Source organism: Diabrotica virgifera, chromosome 2 (assembly GCF_917563875.1).
Source record: "Diabrotica virgifera virgifera chromosome 2, PGI_DIABVI_V3a".
NCBI lineage: Eukaryota > Metazoa > Arthropoda > Insecta > Coleoptera > Chrysomelidae > Diabrotica > Diabrotica virgifera.
The window spans coordinates 260,469,572-260,483,430 of NC_065444.1; positions in this window are offsets into that span (position 1 = coordinate 260,469,572).

Sequence of the window (13,859 nt, forward strand, 5' to 3'; positions counted from 1 at the left end):
TTCAGAATTTTCCTTGAAGATTCGTTTACAAAAGTTTGCAGTTTTTAGTTTCGTCCTTTTTGCATGTTTCTGCTCTTTAAAGTAGTATACTTTTGATGCAACTATTAAAGATTTAAATTTTTAGCTCAAAGATTCAGGAACTCTACACAGTGTCAGGATACTGTGCCAACTTGTCAATTTTTGTTTGCATATGATTTCGGTATTCAGTTAGTAGGTAGATATCATTCGTAAATTCAAAATCTTCAACTGTTTGAATGGGTTCCATCTGATGTCTCTTCGATCGTCATTTAATTTTTTCATTACCCAATCTATCATAATGATAAGGAATAGGACAGAGGGGATAGTACGCAAGCATGTTTGACTCCAGTTTCTATGGCTATTTCTCCTGTTACTTCACCTGAGTATTACAGTTTGTCTTTGTATCCTTCGTAGAAGAGTTTAATAAAGTTTATAATTTTAGTGGCATTCCATATTATAATATGTATTGGGATTTTTCACATCTGTACCCTACTTACACGGTCGAAGTCGAAGGTCTTTTCAAAGTCGATAAAACTCACATCTAGATCTGTATTCGATTACAATGTAATATTTTCTTTAAAATTACTGACTCACTGTAGTGTGAAATTTTTAAAAATTGCTTATCATTTGTGAACACCCTGTATTTAAAAATTTGATTTCGATATAAATTCTTGAAAGAACATTACATACTCTTTGTGTGCAAAGGTTTTCAGGATATTGTTTGTAAATGGATGGTACATTAACTTTGAAAATAGTTTCTCTTATTGAAAAATGCAATAATATACAGGATGATTTATTTAAAATAAAAAAGTTGTTGTTCACTTCCTGTATAAGCGGAAGTAGCATGTATGTCAAAATATTTTCTTTAGTTCGTCATAACTTGTAATCTCCATAAACAATTTTTACAAATATATGGTAAGTAGTTTCCAATGTGTATACAGAGTGTTTGTCAAAAAGTGCGATAAAGCTTAAGTGGTAATTCTGTAAGAAAAAATAATGACAGTTTTCTCTATAAATGCATTCGAAAGCATTCAAAATAAGTTCCTCGTTCAATTTGTGACAGAAAATCATCTTCCCTTTTTTTCATATATGCAGCGACGCTTTCATGCAATAAACAGAACATCTTAAGGGGGTAGGCGCAAAATTTCGGCTCAAATGCTCCAATGAATAAATGCATTAATTTTTTCGAATCTTAAAAAAAATATATAATAAATATTTTTGAAAAATTTAAACGCAAAATGAAAGATTACATTATTACCGAGGGCTGAAAGTCCCTTAGAATAAACAAAGAGTTTCTTTTGAGTAAGATATTTGAAATTAGAAATCACACTAAATTTTCTCTTTATTTTTCACTCTTGTAACTTTTTAAAATAAACAATATAGAAGTTTTCAGGGACTTTCGGCCCTCGGTAATAATGTAATCGTTCGTTCCTATTTGGAGCCAAAATTTTGCACCTACCACCTTAACGCTTACATAGTAATCGTAAACGAATACTTTGTAACGAATACTTGGTAAGCGTTAAGATGTTTTATTTTTTGCATAAAAACGGCCCTTGATATGAAAATGGGAAGATAAATTTTTGGTCACAAATTGAATAAGAAATTCAAAAACGATTTTTAATTTGAAATATCTCAGTGATGAACATAAAATGCTTAATTGTATGTCAAAAAATGCACAATAACTACCTCTTTAAACCCACCAAATTTCATTTGCATATCTTGACCGGTTTTAGAGCAATAATTAAGAAATAAATCACCAGTTTGTAGAAAAATTTCAACACCCCGTATCTCGGAAACGAAGCATTTGCGGACATACAATTATCGAGCATACTGTCATTATTTTTTCATGCAGAATTAACCCTTAAAGTTTGTCGCACTTATTTACAAACACCCTTTAGATACAGCTTGTCGTGTAATACCCTGTATAGTACGAAAACAGTTTTATGCGTGTATCGTGATGTATTAATATGGTAATCAAACATACGTCAATAAAAATTATACGTTCATTAACAACACTCGCGATGTTCATTCACAAACATTCTAATAAACAAATTTTATTGCGTTAAATGAAACAATTACAAAGATAGAATCGTAGGTATTCCGCGAAATTGACATATTGGATTTTTGCCGATCAACAATCAAAACAAACAGACACATTCTGGGTCACGGTATTTTAATTTTAATTTTAAAAACAATCAGGATGAAGGTTGGAGGTGAAATGCTTTCCTTGAAATTTGTATTATATTTTGCACCAGGAAAAACCATTATTACTAATACGATGGCATCTCCGACATCCGACATTCTTTTACAAAATATCGTTGTGTTAAAATAAGGCATGCCATTGAAAACCTTAATAAGGATGGCGGCTTTGATTTTTTCTAAAAAATGTTAGATTAGTCATGGAATAAACACGTATTCTTGCAATATGCGTAACGTAAAGAGTAAAAATATATACATACCTATATCTAATAGAAAATCACTATAGACTATATACACTCAGGTGCAAAAAAACTCGATCCATGGGTATTTTTGATGAAGAATGAAAACTTTTAAAGGAGATATAGATGTACAAGTATATATTAAATTAAAATTAATTTTCACAGATTATCTAAAAAAATAATTTATTGATAGAGGCATAGGTACGCCAAATCTTGACAATCGAAAAATATTAAAAACTTTCTGAAATTACAAAAAAAAAACATTGATAATAAATTAATATCTAGTATTTCCCTCTCGGACTCTTATAGCAGCCTGTATACATGTCGGCATTGAGGTAATTAACCTCTGGATATCAAATCCAGTTAGTCCCATATTTCCTGAAGAGCCGCTCCAACTTCAGCCAAGTTGTTTAGTTGTTTGGACAAGGCACTCTTACTCGAAGACGTCTTCCCATCATATCCCATAGATGTTCTATGGGATTGAGATCGGGACTGCCAGCTGGCCAGTTCATACGGACAATTTCCAGCTCTTCTAAATATTGATTGACGATTCCTGTACGGTGAACGCGCATTGTCGTCTACAAAAATAAAATTAAGTCCAATGAAAGGAGCAAAAGGTACCACATGCAGATCTAAAATACTTGTTATGCATCTTGCACCTGTCATAGAACCTCTATCCACAGCAACTAAATTAGTACGGGCTTTTGAACTTATACCAGCACAAACCATAACAGAGCCCCCGATAACTTATTCTGTCCGCCACATTTCATTGAAAATATTGCTTTCCTTGTCTTCTCCAAATCCTTTCTCGGCCATCTGGTGACTTTAGACAAAATCTGGACTCATCTGAGAACAATACATTGCTCCAATCTGCATCACTCCAGTTTTTATGTTCTCTTGCAAAGGCAAGGCGAGCTTTGCGATGTTTTGTGGATAGTAGTGGCGATAAGGCTGGCCTTCTGGATTATAAATTACCCTCTACAAGTCGTCGACGAACTGTTCATCTGCTTACATCCGCATTTTTTACTTCGCTCAGACGATTTGCCAGTTCAACTGAAGTTAGCTGCCGATTTTTCAAACATGATGAGACCAGAAATCGATCATCTTGTTCGGATGTTGCCCTTCTACGACCTGGTCCAGGTCTTCTTGTGAAGTTAACGACGGTGTCATTGAAACGCCGAACTGCTCTTTAAACTTTGAACCGCAGATCGACTAACACCTAACATTTCAGCTGCATAATATTGGAGACACTATAACCATCTTAAATTAAAGCCACCGCTCTTGCAGCATCTGTTGGAGGTAAAATTTATTATTTTATTTCTCGTATACAAAGGTACATCTAAATTTACACCTAGGATTAACTTTTTTGTATATCTATGTATTTATTAAACAAAAAATTTAAATTATCACATAATTTTACTACATACATACTATGTAATAGTTTTATTTACCATTGGCTATAAGAAGTGCAGCCCTTCTCCTAGGCAGGCTATTTATGCATCTTCCTGCTAGTTTCCTTTAAATGGTCATGATGGTTCCAACGCCAAATGATTGTCTGTATTAGTTAAACCGGTTAAAACTGGTTTCTTATTACTTCCTCAGCCAATTTCCTTTTTTGACATACCCAGACATTTTCGATGGGGTTCATGTCTGATGAGTTGCCCTAAGGCCGATGCCGCACTGCAGGAAGTTTGGTAGGATGGTGAATGGTAGATACCGGCCTAGAACCACGAATAACAAAACGACGGTAGCCGCAGTGGCTTCCCACTACCATCTAACCATCCGTTGGTTCGCCAGGCGTCTATCCACCCATATCAGTCGTGTTTGATATTCTATCCGGGTAGCCTGGCTATGGAGGAAAGCGTAATAAGTGATGTGTAAAAAAGAAGGGCATGTTTGGGACCCAGCAGACCCACTATGTGACGAAACATGGCTTAAAATATCTGTTTTATTTATTCTTTGCAGTTGCATTAAAAAAATCCAATATTCAAGTCAGGTGAACTTAAAAAACAATTTGTACCTTTAATTCGATTTTTCTCCACTTTCTGAAAAGTGTAGTTAGTGAGTTTTACCTCTAATAGGACGATATGCTAAAAAACAAACCAAATGTAACGTAACAAATGAAACAAACGATTCCTCAGCAGTCAGTTGAATACTGACTTCTGAGTCTCTGACTTCATTTCACTCTTTCACTGCGTCCAGGATGCAGCGCCCCTCCACCATCCATCTTTAAAATCCACCCTCCAAGCGACCATCTAGCATACTGCAGTGAGGCATCGGCTTAATGGTGCTACAGCCCACAGCCCTATAAAAGAGCCTCAACCTTCCCAATTCTATTACGCCAGTCAGTTCTATCCATTGCCAAACTGTTGCCAGTTTGCTGCGCCTATTTTTCTACCATCCTCATCTACACCATCCTTCTATCTCAGTTTTGGCCTACCCCTATTTCTACTTCCCACAGGTTGTGACATAAGGAATCTTCTAGGAGGATTGTTCTGCTATGATCTTGCTAGATGTCCTGCCCACCTTAGTCTTCCTATTTTTATAAGAGAAGAGATACATGGCAAGGTGCTACATCCTGCATAAAAACAAGACCAAAAAATAAGAAACGTAAAGCAGTTCCAGGGCTCAAAAATAAAGCCGTCTTTTAGTTTTATTTAATTTTGTCACGTTTTTTCTATACATAAGTTATGCAAATTATTTAGTTTTTTTAGCTATACACCTGAAACAATTTAACCTTCCGATGGCGACATTGAACCCACATATATCTAATAAATAAAACGTTATCTCTCAATGATACAAATTCATATTTTCAACATTTTTTTACTTATTATGATACCTTGGGGTTTTTCTACGTTGCGCATCTAATCAGGTAAATACATAATCCCCGCACCATATTGTAATATGGTATTGATTCTGTTAACGAACAGAAAAACCATTTTGAGCTATGTCCCAATTAGTTTATTTAAACATAGTTGCGATAAAAAAAATATAATTGAAGACCTTATTGCAACATAATGGTAAGCCACAGATTAAGAAATCTGATATATTAAAGTTTTAAAAAAATAACGAGACAAATCTAAAGAACCGAAGATCTAAAACTTCTGAAATTGGAACCAAAATTCTGGTGACAATCTAAATACATGCTTTCTACAATTTACAAGACAAACGGAAGATAAATGAAAAGACAATAAATGAAAATATGCATTCCATAACCCACAAATTTATCTAGGTAAAATGCGACGAATTTGGATTCTAGTAGCCTAGTAAGGTAATGGATCCAAATATGATACCCTTTTTTTAAAACCCTTGGTAATCGTAAAGTTTATGGATTCAAGAAGTCTTAAATTAGATACATGTCAGATAATTGTGCTATTATATTGCAACAGGTTCAAAATTAATTTTAAACTAATATTTTTTTACCAATAAATTAATTTTTTTTAAATGTCAACATTCCCAACTTAAAAAAAGGTGTCTTTATATGAGACCATGTGGTATCCTAATATGAGGACACCACGTTATATAGGTTAAACAGGTGATACAAATTATTTTAACACATTGTTCTGGATATAAACTGTATTACATGCTGTAGACATGATTATATTGTTCTGAAGCTGTTTCTTTGTGGCATATTATGCAATTTTCTTTTTTTTTTAAATAAGCCACAATTTAAGTTAAAAATAAAAATTGGAACTCTAAACGTCAATAAATTTCATTTTTAACTTAAATTGCGGCTTATTTCCCAATAAAATAGTAAAAGACATGATGCTATACTCAAAACATTACAGTACCGTATCTCATATTAGGCACACTTGAGGGTCTCATATTAGGATCAACCACGTGTGAACTTTTTAGTCCGTATTTTGAGTTTAAGATTAGTTTTGGCGCCACTATAATTGCGTGTTTCTGTAACCAATTTAAGTAGCTATCAACTAATTACTAAGGTGATTTTTTTCTCTCACCTTAAAATTAAAAAATCAGTTTGAGCTACACCGATTAAAAAACTTTTGAGTCGCAAAAAACTTAAAAAAATCACTGACTGGTAATACTAAATCACAGACACTCGATTTATTCACAGCCTACTGGAGACACTACCAGGGCTTAGTTTTTACCCCACTCACCAGGCTGCAGCACTTACGAGACTCTAGAGTGAGTCTAGAGACAGGGGTCTCATATTAGGAACGGGTCTCATAATAGGATCCTTAACCCTACTCTAAATGGAAGTAAAACTAAAAAAAATGAAAGACAGTTAAGATTTCATCCTGTTTCAAAGACAAACACCATCCGTTTACGTATGTTGAACCGGACAAAAACTGGCTAAGTCGGGTTTCTCTCATATATTTTACCTCTTCTTCTTCTTCTACGGCACTACAGCCCAAATTGAGCCTCGGCCTCCTTTATTTTTTGCCTCCACCCTTGCCTGTCTGTGGCTGCTCTTCTCCATACACGGACTCCTAAAAGGGCTTGTGTGTCGCTGTTTACTGTGTCTTCCCAGCGCTTTCGTGGCTTCCCAACCGGTCTCTTTCCTTGCATTCTAGCACTCAGTGCTCGTTTTGGTAGCCTATTCTCTCCCATTCTTATCACATGTCCGGCCCATTGCAATCTTTGTAATCTAATGAAGTCTGACAGGGGCGTTTCCTTATAAAGTTGATAAAGCTCGTTGTTGATAAAGCTCGTATTTTACCTCACTGTATTATATTTTACCTCTGGTACATTAATTTAATAATTAATTAAAAATATGGGGGCATTTTTTATTTTGTGCTATGAAAAATCCTGTCAAAATAATCAAAACAATTTTGTTATTTTCTTGGATATAATAATGGAACTATTAATTTTTTAGTTTGAGTAATCAAGTCAGTTTTTTCAGTTTAGTTTTGTTTTACTATTGAAATATGTAATATTTCATTTTAAGTAATCGGTTTTGTTTCAATTTATTTGTAGACTTAAAACTGTGTAATAAATATGCTTTAAAAAACAAAATAATTGTTATACATAGGAAAAAACGGGCTAAATCAGAACAAACTATAAAAATAATCTTGATTTTATGATTTTTGTATCAGAAAAATGTTTTAAAGCTTTCAGTTTTTAACCTGAGGATCTCAGATAGTTTAAAAACATAATGGTAAAAAAACAAATTCTGATTCCACAAATTTTAGTGTTTGTAGCGTTGTGAACTTTAAAATTGCTTCATCTTAAAATCATAAAAATTGACTTAGCTTGTATTTACTCTGTGCCCTTCATTTTTGCAATAAATGCAACCCAGTAACAAAAACAACTTTACAAACTCTCATTTTAAGGGTTTTTCTATGCTTTTTCAGTGTAATTGGACCACTTTTCCATATATTTACCAGTTTTCACTTTTAGTGTTTAAAACCAAATCTTACATTGTTTATATAAAATCTTACATTGTTTATATACTATTTAAAATTAAAAAAACTGGCATTTAATCTACATACATTGTTTATTACATATTGTTATGACCAAATTTATCAAACTTGGTTGTTAGATACCTGTTTCAAAGAGTGTCACTCAAAAGGATTTTTATTTTCTCATTTCTCTGGTCTACAATGGCAATTCAGTGTGACTTGAATGTGCCGCTTATTAGGTAAGCCGGTGACAGTTACAAGCGTTGCCATATCACATTTGATAATGTCTGACGAAATAACAGACAAATCATAAGGAAAAAACATAAATTCCAGATTACAACGCATCAACCCCGAAAAAAGTAGGTATAGTTCTGCAATCGAACTAAGACAGTCGTTAATATTCAGATACGCGGGGTGGTATTCTTCGAGGTATGAAATTCTATCAGCAAGGTATCTACCTGTTTTATGGAATGATCCGATGAATTGCTTATTCAAGTACACATTTCCAGCAATAGTACGCCGTACGCCGCTGAGCTGAATATTAATGACTCTCTTAGTTCGATTGCAGAACTATACAATAATTATAATCATGATTTATTAAAAAAAAAGTTGGAAGCATGGAAGTATTTGCTTATTTTATCGAACAGTGTTCTAAAATTATTAGCAATATCGTAACTGACCTCAATTTTTGCTCGTCAATGTATCTTACTCAAGGAATTTCCTCTACATGTTAAATAATGGTTTAACCCAACAGATATCTTATAATTTTGAAGGTAGTAAAAAATTGGAATAAATATGTATTAGCAGATACCGTTATTTCGAAAATAATTTACATTACTTATCAATATAATTAAAATAGTGCGGTTAGAAAAGAGGGAAAATTAGTTAATAGACACGTGTTTGAATAATTTTTAGAATCTGAAAACCCCGTAATTTGACGGTAATGCGTAATTTTGGAAATTTCAACTTGGTAAAATGTCTGATTATGTTTTTATTAATACTGCAAGATACTCAGAAACCTATAATTGGTTTTCCTTCAGTCACTTAATAAAACCCCATTGGTTTTTTCTTGTAATGACAATGGAAAGTTGATTATTACTTCTTCTTCTTCTTCTTTCGGCATCATAACCCTGGATGGGTCTATCCATTTGATATTATGTCCTTCCATTCAGGCCTCTCTTGTGCGGCACAAGTTGTGCCCTTCTCCTCCATTGTCTTACATTCATAGTTCTTAGTTCGTATTCCACGTCATCCAACCATCTCGTTCTGGAACTTCCTTTTTTTGTCTTCCCATCTGCTTCTATTTTAATATTTTTTGTTGTTCTTGCACCTTCTTCTTCTTGTCTCTGAACATGTCCCAGCCATGACAGTCTTTGACTTTTCACAAATCTTATAATATCGTACCCTTCACGGAATTCGTTAATTTCGTCGTTTCTCTTGATTATCCGTATGCTGTCTTCCCCTTGCACCGGGTCGTAGACACCTAACAAAGTATCTGAAACAACAACCTGTGTAACAAGATATAAACGATGAATGGAAAAATTTGATAACAGAAAAAGCAGATTATGAAAGCTAAAACAGAAGACAATTTATCGTTTTATCGTAAGACAAAATATAGTTCCCATAGTATTATTCGGATTCGGAGTAACCTAGTTGAGTCCCGGAATGTATAATCCGTTTTTCCAATAGCCGAATTGAGTCCCGAAGATGGGTAAATTGAGCCCCGTGCCTACCTGGGGCTTAGTCGGTGTACGTAATGTTTTCTAGGAATGAGAAAACAATAATTTAATTTATAACACATAATTTTATTAAAAAAATGTATACCTAAATTATTTTTGCAGTAGACAATATAACATACATTTACATGCTAAATCTATGCTAAGTAAGGTATATTTTTAAATGCCTATGTATGTACGTTTTTGTCTATTTGGCAATAAGAAGAAAAACAGAGGTATATAATGATCTTCTTTTATACCATGGATGGAGAACATTGGGCAATATTCAAAAGTTTCATCTACATAAATGGTGTCCAAACCTGCTAAAAATTGTAAATTACTGTTGCAGGAAAACATAATAATTTGGTTTTCTCTGTCGTTTACCATTAGAAAATCCTCGTTGTTGTTGGTTTTCACTGCAAATATTTTAATGTTCATGAGTTTCTTCCATACTTTTTAGCAATTTAGGCAGAAGAGATCGTCGAGCGTTATACATAGTTTTCGGATCAATTCCACATCTTTGGTAGTCAAGGTACTAATATCGCCATTTCGTAACTCCTCCTGCAAAATTTTCATATTACTCATTTTTATAGGTCGTTCACTCATATCTTATATGGTCTTTCGCTTCAAGGAGTTACTTTACATTTGACGATTGGGTTCATCTTCGTTTAATTCACTATGATTGTTTGTTTCGTCTGCGCACAACAAATCAACGCTTGCCTTCATTTTTAAAGATTTGTGAAAACGATATTTTCACAATTCCAACACAATCAATTGTTTTCCTTTTTCAGTAAGGACAATTTTCACAGAACTCATATTGGCAATCAACTAACACCGTATCGTATACAGATAGATCGCACCCAATATTTTGTGGTGTACATATTTTTATATTTGATTACCGTAAATGCATAACCAATAAAATACTTACAAATTAAAAAACTATTAAAAGGTATTAGAAGGATCAAAATGCCCGGGACTCAATTCGACCATCTAAATATGTTGACCCTTCTTAATTTGGGTATACGGGACTCAATCTACCTATGCCCGTATTATTAACAGACAATATATGTCTTATTGCTTTCAAGAATATTGTTATAGTACACATTTCCTCCTGTCCTCCCCAAAAATGTTGAACCGATCATATCCTGATAGAATCTAGACACTTCATTAAGCTCACGAACATATCGCGGGATAAAAATATATTCGAACCACTTATTGGCCAGAGCCAGAGAAAGAATTTCAAAGGCGAAAAGAGGAAAGAGAAGTATAAAATTTTAGATCTCCATACACAAGGAGAGTCATCATAATTAGTTCAACAATCCTTTGTGGATATTTGCCTGCTCGCAGAGAAGTCGCCACTCCCGTCGATCCCTAGCAACTTTCCTCCATTTTCTAACCCTTGGAATCTATGCGGACGATGCAATACTAATCTCTCAAAGTGAAGATGATTTACAACGTATGCTGCACCAATTCAACATAATCGCCAGAAAATTTAACATGTTAATTTCCTCAAAAAAGACAAAATGCATGGTTATAACAGCAGATCCAATAAGATGTAAATTGGAGCTGGAAGGTCAGATAATAGAACAAGTGATGGAGTTTAAATACCTAGGCATCACACTATCTAGCTACGGAAGGCTCGAAACAGAAGTGGAAGATCAAGTGAATAGAGCAAACAGAGCCGCAGGTTGCCTGAATGACACAATATGGAGAAATAAAAATATCGGAAAAGAAATGAAAGGCAGAATTTACAAAACATTCATCCGACCAATAATGACATACGCGGCAGAAACACGACCCGACACAGAGAGGACAAAAAGATGGCTCGAAACAGCAGAGATGAAAACTCTTCGAAAAATCGATGGTAAGACTCTATGGGACAGAGCTAGAAGTACAGATATACGACGGAGATGTAAGGTGGATAACATTAATAACTGGGTAAGAAACAGAAGAATAGAATGGAATGACCACATAAGCCGAATGACAAGAAATAGGGTAGTCAGGACAGCGAGAGACGGTTCCCCAATAGGAAGACGATCAGTGGGAAGACCACGAAAACGATGGAACGACAACTTACTAGAGGCACATTGAAAAAACAGACAGAGCCATGTCTATAAAAAAGGAGAAGAAGAAAAAGAAGAAGAGGAATCTTAAGGCCTTCTTGCCTTCTTGGGTTCTTCTGCGATCTGGGTTTGAAAATGTCAACATCTTCGTGTACCTACTCATTATCTGACATTCTAGCAATGTGTCCATATCTGGATTTGTGTACAGAGTGCCATAGAACATTTTCATTTACTGCCCCAAAAATCTTTCGGAGTATTTTGTTACGCCCCAAAAATGTTAAGCTCTAATGAACGTTTTAGGTTTTTATTTAGATGTTTTGAACGACTTGTTTGCTATTGCTATGCGTCTTTTTACTTCGTCGCTTGTCGTGTTTGTTGTATTTAATAGCGATCAAGGATATGTAAAGTTATACGTCAAGACCCATTCAACATTTGATATGTAAAGTCTTTGACTTGCTGAAAGGTGTAGTATTTGTTAATGTAGATTCTCTGTTGAATATTTTCAAGGTTTTTAGTAACCAAAATATTTGTTTTTTCCTCGTTTACAGCAGGTCCTAGTTTACTTGCAGCGTTCGCAAACTTTTTAAAACACTGCACTAAGTCTTTCATACTTCTGACCACTATATCTAACGATATCTTCACCGAATGAGTGAATTCCTGTTGATCTATTAAAGATGGTTCAGATCTATTAGACATGGTAAATTTTGTCATTTGAAATCAGTTCATTTGTTAAAATTAAAATGAAATAATTTTTCTTGATTTATCAAAAATGTCGAATTGCATGGGAACGGAAATTAGAACTAGAATATTGAAATTCTATGTATTCTCTGGCCTTTTATATGGAGTTGAAGCCTGGACAATTACAGACACAATTGATGAACAAATGTTATCGAAGAATGTGGAAAATATCATGGACACAACACGTAACAAACACGGAAACATTAGGTAAGAAAGATGACATAGAAAAAGAAATACTCAACACTATGAAGAAAAGAAAAATGAGCTACTTTGGTCACATATTAAGAAATGAAAAATATGAGTTGATGCGATTGGTTATACAAGGGAAAGAGGAGGAAAAAAGAGGACTGGAGAGACCAGTGGAGTGGAAAAATGGCAATAGAACTCTTCAGAACCGCTGCAAACAGAGTAAAATGGGCCGTAATCATCGCCAATGTCTTTAAAGGATGAGGCACACGAAGAAGAAGAAGAAGAAGAAGAAGAAGAAGAAGAAGAAGAAGAAGAAGAAGAAGAAGTCAAGTCATAAGCCCAACGACAAGTATTTTAAATTTTATCATTAAACAAGTAATTGGACTTCGTAAGTCCTAGGTTTTCACCCAAAGTAATCGAAAGTAGAACTGGAAGTCGATATTTGAACGCTTCGTGTAATTTTATTAATTTTGAGTCATTTTGACTAAACTTTGGGTCATCATTGTTTAAACAGAAATGACTTCAAAACAGAACTAAAGATTAAAAGTCAACTTTTCAATACGCTTCGATTGATGTGTTAGATGTACTATTTCTGCGACTATAACGGCACTTCTGGTTAGAACTTTTTAAGCGGAAATGATATAAAAACCAAAACAAAATTTTTTTCTCATCTTGCTAAGGCACGTCGAATTACTTATACTTATAAGTACTTATACTTATACTACTTCGGTGACTTTAGAACAGTTTATACGGTTGCAACTCTAAAACCGGAAGTCCGATGTCAAATTTCTCATCTTTAATACCATCCTTGGGTTATAAGCTTTCATTCGACACCTCATTTGTCATTCTATCTGTATTAATAATGGAGGAGTTGTATTCGTGGACGGAAAGACAGATGAACAGACAGTCATGAAACCGGAAGTATATATTCCGGTGACTTTAAAACAGTACTTCTGGTCGCATTTATAAAACCGGAAGTCCTACGTCAAATTTCGCACATTTAGTACCATCCTTGGATTATAAGCTTTCATTCGACACCTCAATTTCTACCTGGTATAGTGACGGAGGAGTTATATTCGTAGTCGGACGGACAGACAGCCTAGGTCAAATTTATCACATTTAGTACCATCCTTGCATTATAAGCTTTCATTTGACACCTCATTTGTCATTCTACCTGGTATAATGACGGAGGAGTTATATTCGCAGTCGGACGGACAGACAGCCTAGGTCAAATTTCTTACATTTAGTACCATCCTTGCATTATAAGCTTTCATTTGACACCTCATTTGTCATTCAACCTGGTATAATGACGGAGGAGTTATATTCGCGGTC